This window comes from Taeniopygia guttata, chromosome 3 (assembly GCF_048771995.1).
Source record: "Taeniopygia guttata chromosome 3, bTaeGut7.mat, whole genome shotgun sequence".
Taxonomy (NCBI): domain Eukaryota; kingdom Metazoa; phylum Chordata; class Aves; order Passeriformes; family Estrildidae; genus Taeniopygia; species Taeniopygia guttata.
The window spans coordinates 40,850,966-40,864,294 of record NC_133027.1 but is presented as its reverse complement, the minus strand read 5'-3'; the positions used below and the strand labels follow the sequence as shown (position 1 = coordinate 40,864,294).

The 13,329-nt window shown below is 37.8% G+C and overlaps 1 protein-coding gene across 17 annotated transcripts in view; it reads right to left on the bottom strand.

The window, feature by feature from the left end:
* Positions 1–13,329, bottom strand: part of KLHL32 (kelch like family member 32) — a 116,888-nt gene that overhangs the window by 73,635 nt on the left and 29,924 nt on the right. Inside the window, exon 1 of one of the 17 annotated variants that reach the window (XM_072926687.1) lies at positions 12,395–13,050. The exons of the other annotated variants lie outside the window; for them this stretch is intronic. The gene's annotated coding sequence lies outside the window, so the exon portion shown is untranslated. Of the gene's footprint in view, positions 1–12,394; positions 13,051–13,329 lie in introns of those variants that run through there. 17 annotated transcript variants of the gene reach the window in all.

Below are 13,329 nucleotides of genomic sequence, written 5' to 3'. Positions count from 1 at the left end.
AATGCCTAGACTATGGTCCAGGAGATAACTCAAGCCATGACTGTTTCAAATAGGTAGCATGGACAAAGGTAAAATGTTCACATAGATTTAGCCATATTGTCACAAGCCATGTTAAGCCAGTCTTTTTCGGGCCAGAAGACAAGCCCTCATTCACCTTATTTATAACTACAGATACAATCTAAGAGTGCAGTGGGCTATTAGAGCTGTATCTGCCAGCAATACACAAAACTGTGACTCTGTGGAGAATCATAGAACAGTCTGGGTTGGAAGGGACCATAAATATTATCTAGTTCCAACCCCTCTGCCATGGACAGAGGTACCTTCCACTAAACCAGTTTGTTGAAAAGCCCCACCCAACCTGGCCTTGAAGACTTACAGGGACAGGTCACCTACAAATTCTCTGGCCATCCTCACAGTCCAGGATTTCTTGTAATAACTAATCTAAACCAACTCTCTTTCACTTAAACTGAAAGCTTTCCCCCTTCTCCTATCACTACATGCCTTTATCACTAATCCCTCTCTAGCTTTCTTGAAGATTAGCTCTACATAATGAAAGGACACACACCCTGAAGCCTTTTTTTTTTTTTTTCAGGCTGAACAGACGTGATTCTCTCAGCCTTTCTTCATAGGAGAAGTGCCCCTTCTAATCAGTTTGGTGGCCTTCTTCTGGACTCATTCCAACAGGTCAAAGTCCTTCCTATACTGAGGACCTAAAAGCAAGATGCAGCATGTTAGGTGGCGTCTTGGGAGAACAGAATAGAGGGGAAAAATCCCCTTCCTTTACCTCCTGGCCACACTGCTCGGGATACAGCCCAGGACATGTTTGGCTTCCCAGGCTGTGAGTGCACACTGCTGGCTCATGTCCAGCCTCTCATCCCCCAGCACCCTCAAGTCCTGATCAGCAGAACCACTTTCCATCTGTTCATCCCCCAGTCTGCCTTAATGCTGAGGGTTGCCCAGACCCAGGTGCAGCACCCTGCACTTGGTCTTACTAAGCCACATGCGATTCCCACAGACTCATTTCTCAAGCTTGTCCAGGCCCCTCTGGATTGCATCCCATCCTTCAGGTGTGTTAACTGCAACACTCTGCAAATCTGCCAAGGGTGCACTCAATCACTTTGATGAAGGTATTAAATAACACTGGTCCCAATACAGACTCCTGAGCAACACCACTTGTCACTGGTGCCCATCAGGACACTAGGCCATTGACCTCTGGAAGCAACTGTCCAAACACTATCCAAACACTTTCTTATCCATCTACCAGTCCCCTCATTGAATTAATCTCTCTCTAATTTAGAGAGAAGGATGCTGTGGGACACTGGGTGGAAGGCTTTTGGCTGAAGCTCAAATAGATGATGTCTGTAGCTCTTCCCTTGTCCTCTGGAGTAGTCACGCCTCAAATATTCTGTGAAGGTTTTTGAAACTGAGTAGAAACTACATCTATTTTTCAGGAAACGTGGCCAAAGAATTTGATCAAAAGACAAGGCCTGCAATGGTCCTCAGACAGTTCACATCCAGCTGAACTTGATTAGCCTCCAGGAAAGTAGTCTCCCACTTAAATGAACTTCATACTGCTCACTGATCCACACTGCCTTCACCAACAGGCAAATTTCATTTTTAGCCTGATGGTTTTGAGATTTAATCCAGCATGAGAAAAAAAATCTGTTCTACCTTAGGCAGAAGCTGAACTCAAACAGCCTTTAATTTGCACTCCTATACCTGAATATCGTAGTTTTACCCATAAAAAAAATACAGACCATTATATTCTGATTTGAGACTTCACCAAAACCTGGAGAATGCGTTACAGTTGAGCTGTTAAACTCCAATTTCAGATGCATCCCTGAAAACACTCAAAGATTTTGTGATTGTATATAGATCCATCAGTCATGCTTGTAACACAAGGCTACTAACCTACTTTATTTTTCCCTTGGGTACATTAAAAACTAGGCAATAAGATAAATATCTCAGGTGAATGCAGAAGTGACAGAAAAGAAAAACAAATGAAATACAAAATATTTTGACAAATGCACAACTCAAAGTCAAACCTATCAGAAAAGCTACCAAATTTGACTAAGCATGAAACATTTATAATGTTATTTATTGACTTCATTCAACAATGCTATTATACTTTATTTTAAAGCACTTCAGCTTGAAATAAAATCTATTTGATTATGCCTCATTTCTGCTTCAAGACCTTCATGATATTTGAAGGCACGGGTTGCCAGTGTTAACCAAAGATGTCTTTTATAATAAAACCCACTAATGAGAGGACTTACCATTTTTTTAGCTTCTTAAATATCCAGATCTTGTTCTGCCACCCAATCATATAACTAGGTAACACTGTGGTAAATAAATTGATTGTTTAAATTCTGATATTTCAGTCAAGATCTAAAGTAAGTAAACCCAATCTCCCAATGGAAAGTAAGTACAATTCACTTGCGATTTTTTGGCAACTGCTCCAAAAGTCAGGTCTCAACATGCTGACACAAATGGATGCATTCCATTTGGGGAATTCCACCTGAGGTCACCCTTATTTCAGATTCTACAGATTTGGATGGCCTTATTTTTGGGAGGCAGGCAGATACTTTATTAGCTCCTCTTTTTGGATGAAGGAAGGAATCAACCCTCCAGTCTTCTTCTAATCTTGACTCAAAACAGAAACAAAGCTACAGAACTATACCCAAAGGAAAAAGAAAACAAAACACAGTCCTTAGATAAAAATATTCAAGTCATAAAAGAATTCTCGGACTTATGAAAACTTCAAAGAAATGTGGCAAGCTGGTGAGTATTTAACACAGAGCACACCTGTAGTTTCAACACTTGGCCCTGAGTAGTCAGGCTTTTTCTTCTAGAAACACAGAATACAAAAGTCAACAAGAGCTCAAAACTCAATGACACACAAGCACAGGGTGTATAGACTTAGATGTGATCAGATCTGATGCAACCAGGCAGAATTGTCAAAGATTTTTAGCACAGTCATTGTGCCTGACTTTCCATGCTAAGCATATTGTTTAGCTTTCAAAAGCAAAATGCACAGTAGCTGTAAAATAACACCAAATTACTGCTAAAATGTCCAGACACATTGATTGTACCAGTCAGGTTGCACTGCAGTAGCATATATGGACTCCTTCACAACATACCACTTCAGGAACAGATACGTGGGTAAGAGATACACAAGATGTGTGTCAAAATCTCCAAAATACAAATTGCTCACTGTCACAACGGTGACATATAAATTGCTCCTTGCCTTTGAGTCATTTACTTACTTACTCAGGTGTTCCATATCCATGAGAGTAATGAGCTTTTCCTCACTTGTACACATCAACCTTACAGCCATGTCAGTCATAGCAAACAGTAAATGATCACAAAACAATGTAACCAAACGGTACGTATTTTAAACAAGCAAATTTTATCAGTGAATTCCACATATCTTAGTGGCCTTTTAAAGGCAAGAAACAGAATCAAAACATATGCAGTGTCAGAAGAAAGGCAAATTATGTAAAATGAACAAATGGTTATGCTTTATGCTGTCAAAAAGAGAGCACTGTGACTGAAATCATAAGTAACTACCTGCTGTGACCTGAGACTTTCAAGAAATACCCTCCCTTCTGTGTAAAGAAGTACATGGTACCAGTGCATAGCAATAACCTCTACAATATCTCAAAGTTCCCTCAGCAAGATTGTCAAGAGACATTAATCACTTTCCATTTTTGTTTGATTCAACTTTAAATGCAACATTCAAAAGAATTATAAGCTTTCAAAACCAGGCAAGTAAACTGAGCTTGCTACAGCAACCTACAGTACTCCAAGAGTAATATTTCCTCCCTCTGATTTCTCAAATCAGTTGCTACTGCTTCAGTAGCAACCAGCAGCCCTAGATCCAAGCCCACTATAACACAAAACAAACATTTGGAACTTCCCACCAAAGCATAGCCCTGACCTACACAGATTCTTGTTCAACCACAGACTTAGCTGCACAATAATAATATCCTGGGACAGAATTACCCAGGACATTGGTCTTACTAAGCCACATGCGATTTAGAATTACCTCCACTTAGCAAATTAATTGCTAAAGAGCTGATCAGTGAAGTCAGCAAGGTTTTCCTTAGCTAATCATCTTGTTGCATTGAATTTTCTAAGTAATTAACATTATCTAGCATTGTTTTACTCTTAAAAGAGATGATTTGTCATCTCAAATTTCTGCCTCCACAATTAAACAATACTTTAAAATTTGTTTTAAAATAGATAGGCATCTTCAATAAGGACAGTATTTTATTCAAATTCACTTCCCACATCATGTGGGGAATGTACTTAATTCTACATTCACCTGTTCCATAGCCTTTTCTTTATGGGAAATTGATTGCACTTCTCATTTCAGGCATCAGAAAAGCTATAAAGAAAGTAAGCCAACACTCCAGAGACCTCAGATCAATTTCCCACACTGCTCAGGGAACTCAGTTATGATGTGATACCTCAAGATTCTTTCCATTTCACATGTAACTTTAGCCCAGTGAGAAATCTTACTGGCATCAATGATCTGTTGATCAATAGCACATTCTTTCTGATTTGGGACCTCAGTCTATCTGTCACTTGGACTACAAAGTATGCAGTCCTGACATAATCTTTTCTGTTTGGGTTATAAACTTTTTCAGGCCAAAACATTACACTTTGCAGTTTGTATTAAAAATAGCAATTCCCTGTTCATATAACAGTAATATTAAATAAATAAATCATAATATATTTCATCCACTTTGTTCTATTACTCCTGAAATAACCTTTGGGTGTCCTTAGCTTTGAATTCTTATTCTTCATTACATAAGCCATGTAATTTTCCCTTTACTGTTTTCACCTATCACAACAAAAAAGAAGACATTCAGAATCTATGAACAGGAGTTAAAATACTGCTTTGACAAATGACCATGCCCACACCAAATATCAATTATGCTCTAGTTGAGCAATGTATACTTATCTTAATAACCAATTTAATATGTGAATGTTTCTTTACAGCATGTAAAAATGTGCCTTGTTCTTCTTATAACTAGCTTTGTTTCCCTCCCAATTCTAGCCTGTCTATCCTAAATGAATCATCAGCCAATCAGCCATGTCCTCTGGAGTCTCTTGAACACTGAAAAACATATCCATCAATACCAATTGCATAAAATATGATTAAGAGGCTCATTACACAATTCTTCTGAAAGAAGTTCTATATAAATTCACAGAGAAAATGTCACATAACATCAGTCACTGATAACTGAGCCTACAGTAATTCATCTGCTCTATGAAATTTACCTAAATATTGGTTTTTAAGCATATGTCAAGCAACTACAATTAATCCCATGAAACGGAAAGGTCAGCTATCATTCATAGTTTAAGAGAATATATGGTTAAAAAAATAAAACTGAGCAGCAAACTATACAACTTTATGCACAGTATTCAAGTGTAACATATTACCATTAGGAAAGCAAATTCCACTGAACCTTTGGAGTGTCTTTTAGTATGTCAGTGTCAGACGGTGTTACGTAATTACAGGGCCCCAAAGACTTTACCAAATCAAAGATATATACAAGGCATTTGTTACGTCACACTCTGGATACAAAAAGATATACCCTTCTTGGTATCCTTCATAATAAGTAATGAAAATTGCAATAAAAAACTACCTTACTGTTTAGCAAACCTAAGGATGTGAGATTTATTTCCTGTTTGTATAGTATATTGGACATTCCATCAAGAACAAAGTGGTTTTCTTGGTTGTAACAAGGCACAGGGTCTTTATTCTTAGTCAAAATAAACACTTCAAGATTAAAAACCAAAACAACAAACTCCTAAAACAACATTAATGAAACAAAAACAAACAAACAAAACTCAAATAAACAACAACAACAAAAAAAACCAAAAACGTGTTGCTAGCAAGTTATATCCTTGATTCAACCTGCATCAAACATAATTCATGTTTTGATAGTCAGAGTTTAACAGTGTAATGTGCCTTCCACAAAGCTCTGCTTAGGTACACAAACCTAATTTAAGCCACGTGGAAAAAGGAACTCTGTAGCATGCTACTTGTAATGATTTGCTGCGTCACCACTAAAAATACTCATATTCAAAATGTAAGTAGTGCCATAAAAACAAAATAATTCTACAATGTGTAACTCTGTATCAGAATAAAAAAACACACAAAACTGTGAACTATTACAGATACAATAAAGTTATTAGTTCAAATATTTCAAAATTAAGAAGTCACCACAGGTGGTCCTGAATATCAAGATTATTGCTTATTTTATGGCAAATGCACGAAAACTGAATTGCAAGGACACTGCTGTGCAAAGCACTCCATAAAACTCCAATAATGTACAGGCTGTCCTAACAATAGGCACCATAAGCAGGCTTGCCTTTTGAAGAATAAAGCAGCATAACTAAAACCAGATTTTTTTGCCAGCATTTCCAGTCAAGCACAGAAAAGTATGAGTCATATTTGCAAATTTTGGCTTAAATTGGTTTAACGCTTCCCAGAGAATGCATAAGCCTATTGTTCACATCCTTCAATGATTTTAACAAGTGATATCAAAAGCAAGCCCAGAATAAAATTTTTAGCTCTTGAACTAGCATTTTAACTACCACAATACATTTAATTCAGGAAGGCAAAGCTTCTTGTGATTTTTTCCCCCTCCAAGGGTAAACCATGATCCAAACTTGGACACCTTTAAGGGACTTCATTTTAAAAACATACTTCATACAATACCATTAAGACAAGTGTCCCACCTTAGTGCATGCAGGCTCTAATACAACACTTGTACAGCAAGGCTTAATCTAACAGAACTGTAGTAACAATCTTAGTTGTTATTATAATTACCTCTCTAAGAAGCCATTTACATAATGGGATGTGAATATCATCACACTGACATCCAAATGTTCCAAGCAATAGTAAACTATGGCAATTACTTCTATTCTGCATGCTAACTGCAAAAGCATACTTGTTATGTGAGAAGTCTAATGCTGAAATTTTAAATGATTCATTTTATAAAAGTTTGCACTGGATATCTTTCCTATCTGGCTCATTTTATGAGAGTTCCAGTCATTTAAAATAATTCTATTTTCCATTATGATTCTAAATCTTGTTTTCCATTAAGAATATAGAACAATTTTGCTAAAGTAGCACCTTTAACTTCCACCAACATATTTATTAAACTCTTTTATACAAAGGCAAAGTAATAAAACCAGCTTACTGACTATTTTTCTTTGTTTTTTTCAAACCCTTCTACTGATAAAAGCTAAAAAAGTAAACAAACACTAACGATTTGCAAAATAAAAGAAGAATGACTTGACTAACCAAGCTTGTGTTAATGTTGCAGTCATTTTTCACAGTGGTTTTCATCATCAGCTAAGTTCTACCCTCCATCAGCTACTTCTTTTGGAAAAAATGCCTCTATAAAATCATCTCTTCACTTTATTTTTAGTTGTCTGCACTTGACCATGCTCATTTATCCTTTGGCTTTTCCTTCAACTCTAACAAACAAACACCTTCTGAGCTAACAGACCCCAACAACATTAATTTAATTATTCCCATAAATTCTCCAGGCTTAATATCTATTGTTTATTGTCTGAAATCTAACTCTGACAAGGCAGATGATTAAGTGGCAGATACAAGAGCTCCTGAAAATGCAGATGAACACTTCATAAGTTGACCTAATATTCCTAATTTTTATATATAATCTGCTTTGTGTACATTTGTTGCCTATTTGCATAATTGGCACTCTGTGGCACTGGGTAGGCAGGGTATTTCATCAGTAGCTGATAATGTTCCACATGTCTAAGGAGATAGTAATTTGATTTTTGCACACATACACACACAAACTTGTGTTCTATACATATAGAAGTAATGGATGCAACCTAATTGTGAGGATTGTGTTATGCTGGGCTGTAAGAATCACTTTTTCACAATGTGAAGTAACAAAAAACTTTTGACAGAGGCCTTTAAGTGCCTGGAAGGCAAACTAGGCAAGAGAGAAAAGAGGAGAGATCTTTGCCTGGGTAAGTGACTGAATGCATAAAACAGTGAACAAGGAAAGATGGGACAGTTTTCACAGGGAGTGATGATTCCTGTGGAGCAACTCACGTTTAACATATAGAGAACAGTTCTGGAAAAGGGCAAGCAGTGCAGGTAAAAATCCATTGAGACAAAGCTATGCAAAGAAGTAAGGGCATGGATAATGTGATAAACTGTAAAAGGATTGCATGGAATAGACAGCTGGCTTCTAAAATGGCAATTACAAAAATGAACATATGAGGTTAATAAAAAATCATCCCAGTCCTCAGCAACAAAAATGAAAAAAAAATTAAAAATATAATCAAAGCTTAGATTTTTTTTTTTTTTTTTTTTGCAAGAGACAGAAACCAGAAATCAATCCTATGCCCAAACAGAAATTTACACCTTGCCTACTGCATGCAATTCCCTTACCCTCAGTTCACAAAACATATACCAGAGCTGTCAAAACTTTGGAGAAGGGCAAGAAGCTTCCTCAAGCATCCTGCACAGCTTCCATTTAAATAGCATCTGATTAAGACAAATGTTTCCAGCCTGGAAGAGAGATGATTGAGTGACATAAGAAGAACCAAAGGTTATCTTTTCCAGCAGAAGAAGTAGAAGGAATCAAATTAAACTGGTAGAAATCAGATTGACTATAAACGAAAGCCGATCTTCATACAACAGGCAGTTGGCCACAGTGTAAGATGGATGAGAAATCTTACACAGGCCCAAAGGGAAAGAAGATAAAAGCTTAGAAGAAAGACATATTAGGATTGTTGTATAGACAGGAACACACTGCTCTGAAATGTCCCAGAGATGAAATGAGCTGGGGAATTCTCTGGAAAACACCACATACACTTACCCTGGATTTACTCTTTTTCAGCAGACATCACAGTTACTGCTAAAGCAAGTAGCCAATGATCCAACTCAGTGAGGCTGTTCTTATGCTCTCACCTAAGGTTGCTAAGGGCATCTCTCTCCTTTGAGGTATTACCTATCAGGTAGCAGATTGAGAGGCAGTTTGATCCATTCGGACACACATTAGGTCATTTCGTGAAAATGGATTGGGATTTAGAGAAGTTTTTGACGTCTAAAGTTTGCAAACTGGCTGGCTCAGGCAGACTAACTCCTGCCAAAGACAAGCAACCAGCAGCACTTCACATAGGTGTTCAGGACAGTCAAATGCAAAGGTTCCACAGCTTAAATCCAGCCTTTCACAAGATTCACTGCCTACAGAGATATGAATTCAATTTGCCAATATTATATTTCAGTCTACTAAAATTAAGGCGCTGAAAAGAAGTAAAACAATGGCACTGTGGACAATGAAGCAACTGAAGAATTTATCTCCTCTAAAGGTATCTCCTCTAAATTTCAAACAAGCCTGCTGTGCAACACAAAAGCCAAAACTTCATTGTCATGGGCTTCTTATACAAACAAAGGAGACTGAAACACTCCCTGGGGGGAATCCAAAAGAAAAACAGCTATTTCAAGAATGTTAAAAAATTCTAACACATCTCTGTCTCTTTTGTTGGATACTTCTCATGTTATCAAAATAGTATGTGGGTACTAGTCACTGAAGCTTAAAGTGATATGCTGCCCAAAAAATTCCCTTGGGTATTTTCAGCTTCACTACACCCACAGAATAGTTTTATTTTTCCCGAGGTTGTGTAGGAAGATACTGACAGAGACTACAAGATATACAAGAGCATCTACTGCATCCAACAATGTTCTGAAACACAAGACTTTCTCACCAGGCTATAGAGACTGAGAAGAAAACAGGTACAAAATGCTTCTCTGCCACAGGCCTGCCCCAATAAATTGGTTTTCATGGGCAAACACTAAGCCACATAGAAATGCAGCTGAGCCCAGCCCAAACTCAGAATACTTGTTATGGCAGCACTGCAAAATTGAACTGAGGTAGCCTGAATCAAGCAAAGAAGATGGTAAAGAAAATGGATAACCAGAGGAACATGGCTGTAATGACTCCTTTCTCTCCTGGTTTTAAACTGAGAGAATGCATCAATCAAGTAGCCAAACACCACATGCTGTTAGCACACTAATCTGAGACAGTCAGCCACAGCCTGCTATGGCCTATCTCACTAACTGCAGAATTGATTTTGCCATATACAACCATGGTGCACACACTTACCATACAGGCACTTCAAAAAAGGAAAAGTAAAAAAAAACCTAAGATGATACTATAGCATATTGTCTACCGTCAAACACCAACAGAATTGAAATTAATTAATTAATTAACTATGAGAATGGCAACATAAACATTTACACAGGCAGAATAACAACTGTAAGACAATTGCTAAGTAGCATCACTTTCAGGATATGATAGAAAAGAAGGTACTGGTTTTTCAATAGACACATAGCAATGTGCATACTAAACTATTGAAAGAAAAAATCACATTATACTGCAAAAGCAGCAGGTAAGCCTGTTTTTCAGAACTAGGTCTTTAGATCTATCTCTAAGACATATCAGGGAGAGCTTTTTCCTCTTTATGATTAATATAACAAGATTTCAAAGCCTATTTTCATCAATCACCCTTTCAATCCTCAGGGATTGGTTTATAGAAATTAATCCCCTAACCTTATCATAAAACAATGCATTATGCTGCAAAATATGAACAATCAGCAATGTTGTGGACAAAGGAGGAAACCATCTGACAACGGGCAGGAAAGAGAGCACAGAAAACCCTGAGAAGAAACTGCTTAAGGATCAACCGTGGCAGTTAGTAGTACAACGTCTGTGCACAAAATTATTATCTACTAGTTCATTCTAGATAGGAAAAATTCTTCTAAGAATTGAGCATGCTCCTTGCGGAAGAAGAATCAGAATATTATTGACATTTTAAAATCTATTCCAGATAATTTATATAATTGTTAATCTAAATTAGATGGAAAATCTGCATCTCTTTGAGAAAGATCAAAGTCCTGCAACTAAAAACCCACTCAAATGAAAAGTAGGGAAGAAGAAGAGTTTTTCTGACTGGAAAACCAATGCATTTTGTAGAAGAAAATCTTGAGGTTATATAATCACCTGCCAACACTGTAAATGCCTACTAATGAAGTCATGCAGTAACATTTCATTTTGCTCCCAGAGGGGAAAAAAGCAGAGGAATCTTTTAATTGGAAATGACTTAGCTTGCTAGAGCTATCACAGTTACACATATTAACTCAACTGCCTTGTCTCAGTGCAATAGATTGAGACAAATGGCAAATCACAGCATGTCAATATGGAAAAGTTTGTCTAAAATGATGTTTCTTGCTTTAAAAAGAACACATAAAAATACAGATATTTACTATTCTTTCTAGTAGCCTTTTAGAGTATGGAGATAACTACTATATTCCTTAGGACATTTTGACAGAAGGGGTACTTCAGGAGCAGAAAACAAATTAAAACTCCTAATTTTCAAGTGTCTAATCGTGCAGTTTTACTCCATATACAGAGTATTTGTATCGAATTTCCTAAGGGATTTTTTTCATAAAGAGAAAACTCATAAAATTCTGGTGTACAAATTTAACAAACTTCCAAACTGTGATTTATTCTTAGGATTTAAACTTCAATGTTTCTGTACAGCTGTAACTGTGAGACTAACTATACCAACAGGAAGAATGGAAGGCCTGTTGGTACCCTAGAAGGCTGGCCTTTAAGTATGTTGATGAATCTCAGGTCTCTGGCTTGTCTTAGGAAAGCAAAGGATTTTACTCCAAGCTATAATCTCAAAGAAAATTTGATAAGGAAACTTTCTGGCCTTCTCTGTCCACTCTTCCTCACATTACTGGCTTCAATTGCCCCAGTCTGTAAAATGACATACATTTAGTTACCTTTCTAAAGCATTAACAACTTTTCTTTCCAGTAAAAGAAAGACATAAGCATCAACTTGTAAGAAAATATGCTGTTCAGGAAAATATTACAATTTAAGAACGAGATCCATCCAAATCAAAGTAGTCACAGAACAAAACTGCAGAAAACTATACAAACCATCCATAGAAAGTAAGCATCAGTCTTTTGAAGAAGCTGTTTTACAATAGTGGCAAAAAAGGAAAAACAAACTATTCACTCTGATAGAGCCCTGCATAGAATTGAACATATTTTTGGAGACCTGGAAAAAAGACTGTAGTGGACTGATGCTGGCTAGATGCCAGGCACCCACCAAAGCTGTTTTCTCAGTCCCCTCCACAAATAGACAGGGGAGACAAAATATAATGAAGTGTTCATGAGTTAAGGAACAGCAGAGATTACTCAGCAAATACTGTCATGGGCAAAATGGACTCAAATTTGGGATATTAACAGAATTCATTACTAACAAAATCAGAACAGGATAGTGAGAAGTAAAATAAACCTTAAAAAGAACTTCCCCGTACCTCTTCCTCCTTCTCAGCTCTCCCTCCTCCCCCAGTGTCGCAGGGAGACAAGGAATGGGGGTTATGGTCAGTCCATCACCGGCAGTTTCTCTCACTGCTCAGGAGAGGAGTCCTCTTCCTGCTGCATCGTGGGGTTCCTCCAAGGGGAGAGAGTTCCCCATGAACTTCTCCAATCTCAGTCCATCCCACAGGCAACAGATCCCCTCAAACTGCTGCCATGTGGATCACTCTTCTACAGGGTGCAGTCCTTCAAGGACAGGCTGCTCCAGTCTGGGCTCCCATGAGGGCCTCAAGTCCTACCAGGAAACCTGCTCCAGCGTGGACTTCTCTTTCCATGGGTCTGCAGGTCCCTGCCAGGATTCAGCTCTAGCACAGGCTTTCCAGGGTTTCACAGACCTCTTTCAGGCATCTACCTGCTCTGGTTAGGGTATCTTCCATGGGCTGCAAGTGGATCTCTGCATCCTCCTGGACCTCCATGGGCTGCAGGGGCACATCTGCCTCACCACAGTCTTCACCATAGGCTCCAGGGGAATGTCAGTTCCAGTACTCAGAGCACCTCCTGTCTCTGCTTCTGCACTGACATTGGTGTCTGAACAGTTGTTCCTCTCCCATGTTCTCACCCTGTTCTTCTCTGTACACAATTACATGTGTACAATGACTTTTTTCCCCCTTCTTAACAGATTACAGAGGTGCTACTATCATCACCTGCTTGGTTCAGCCTTGGCCAGCAGTGGGTCCATCCTGATAAGTTTCACATGTCAATAAGCTCTTCGTGAATGAATTTAGTTTTAGAAAATCTGAAAGTTTCATCTAAGAATTCCCCATGAAAAAAAATTAAGGCTAAAAATTATATGATATTAACAGCTATTCTCCTTTATCATCCTCTGGAAATGCCTCTTTCTTTTCACCAACTCTAAAATTAAGCTTGATTTATT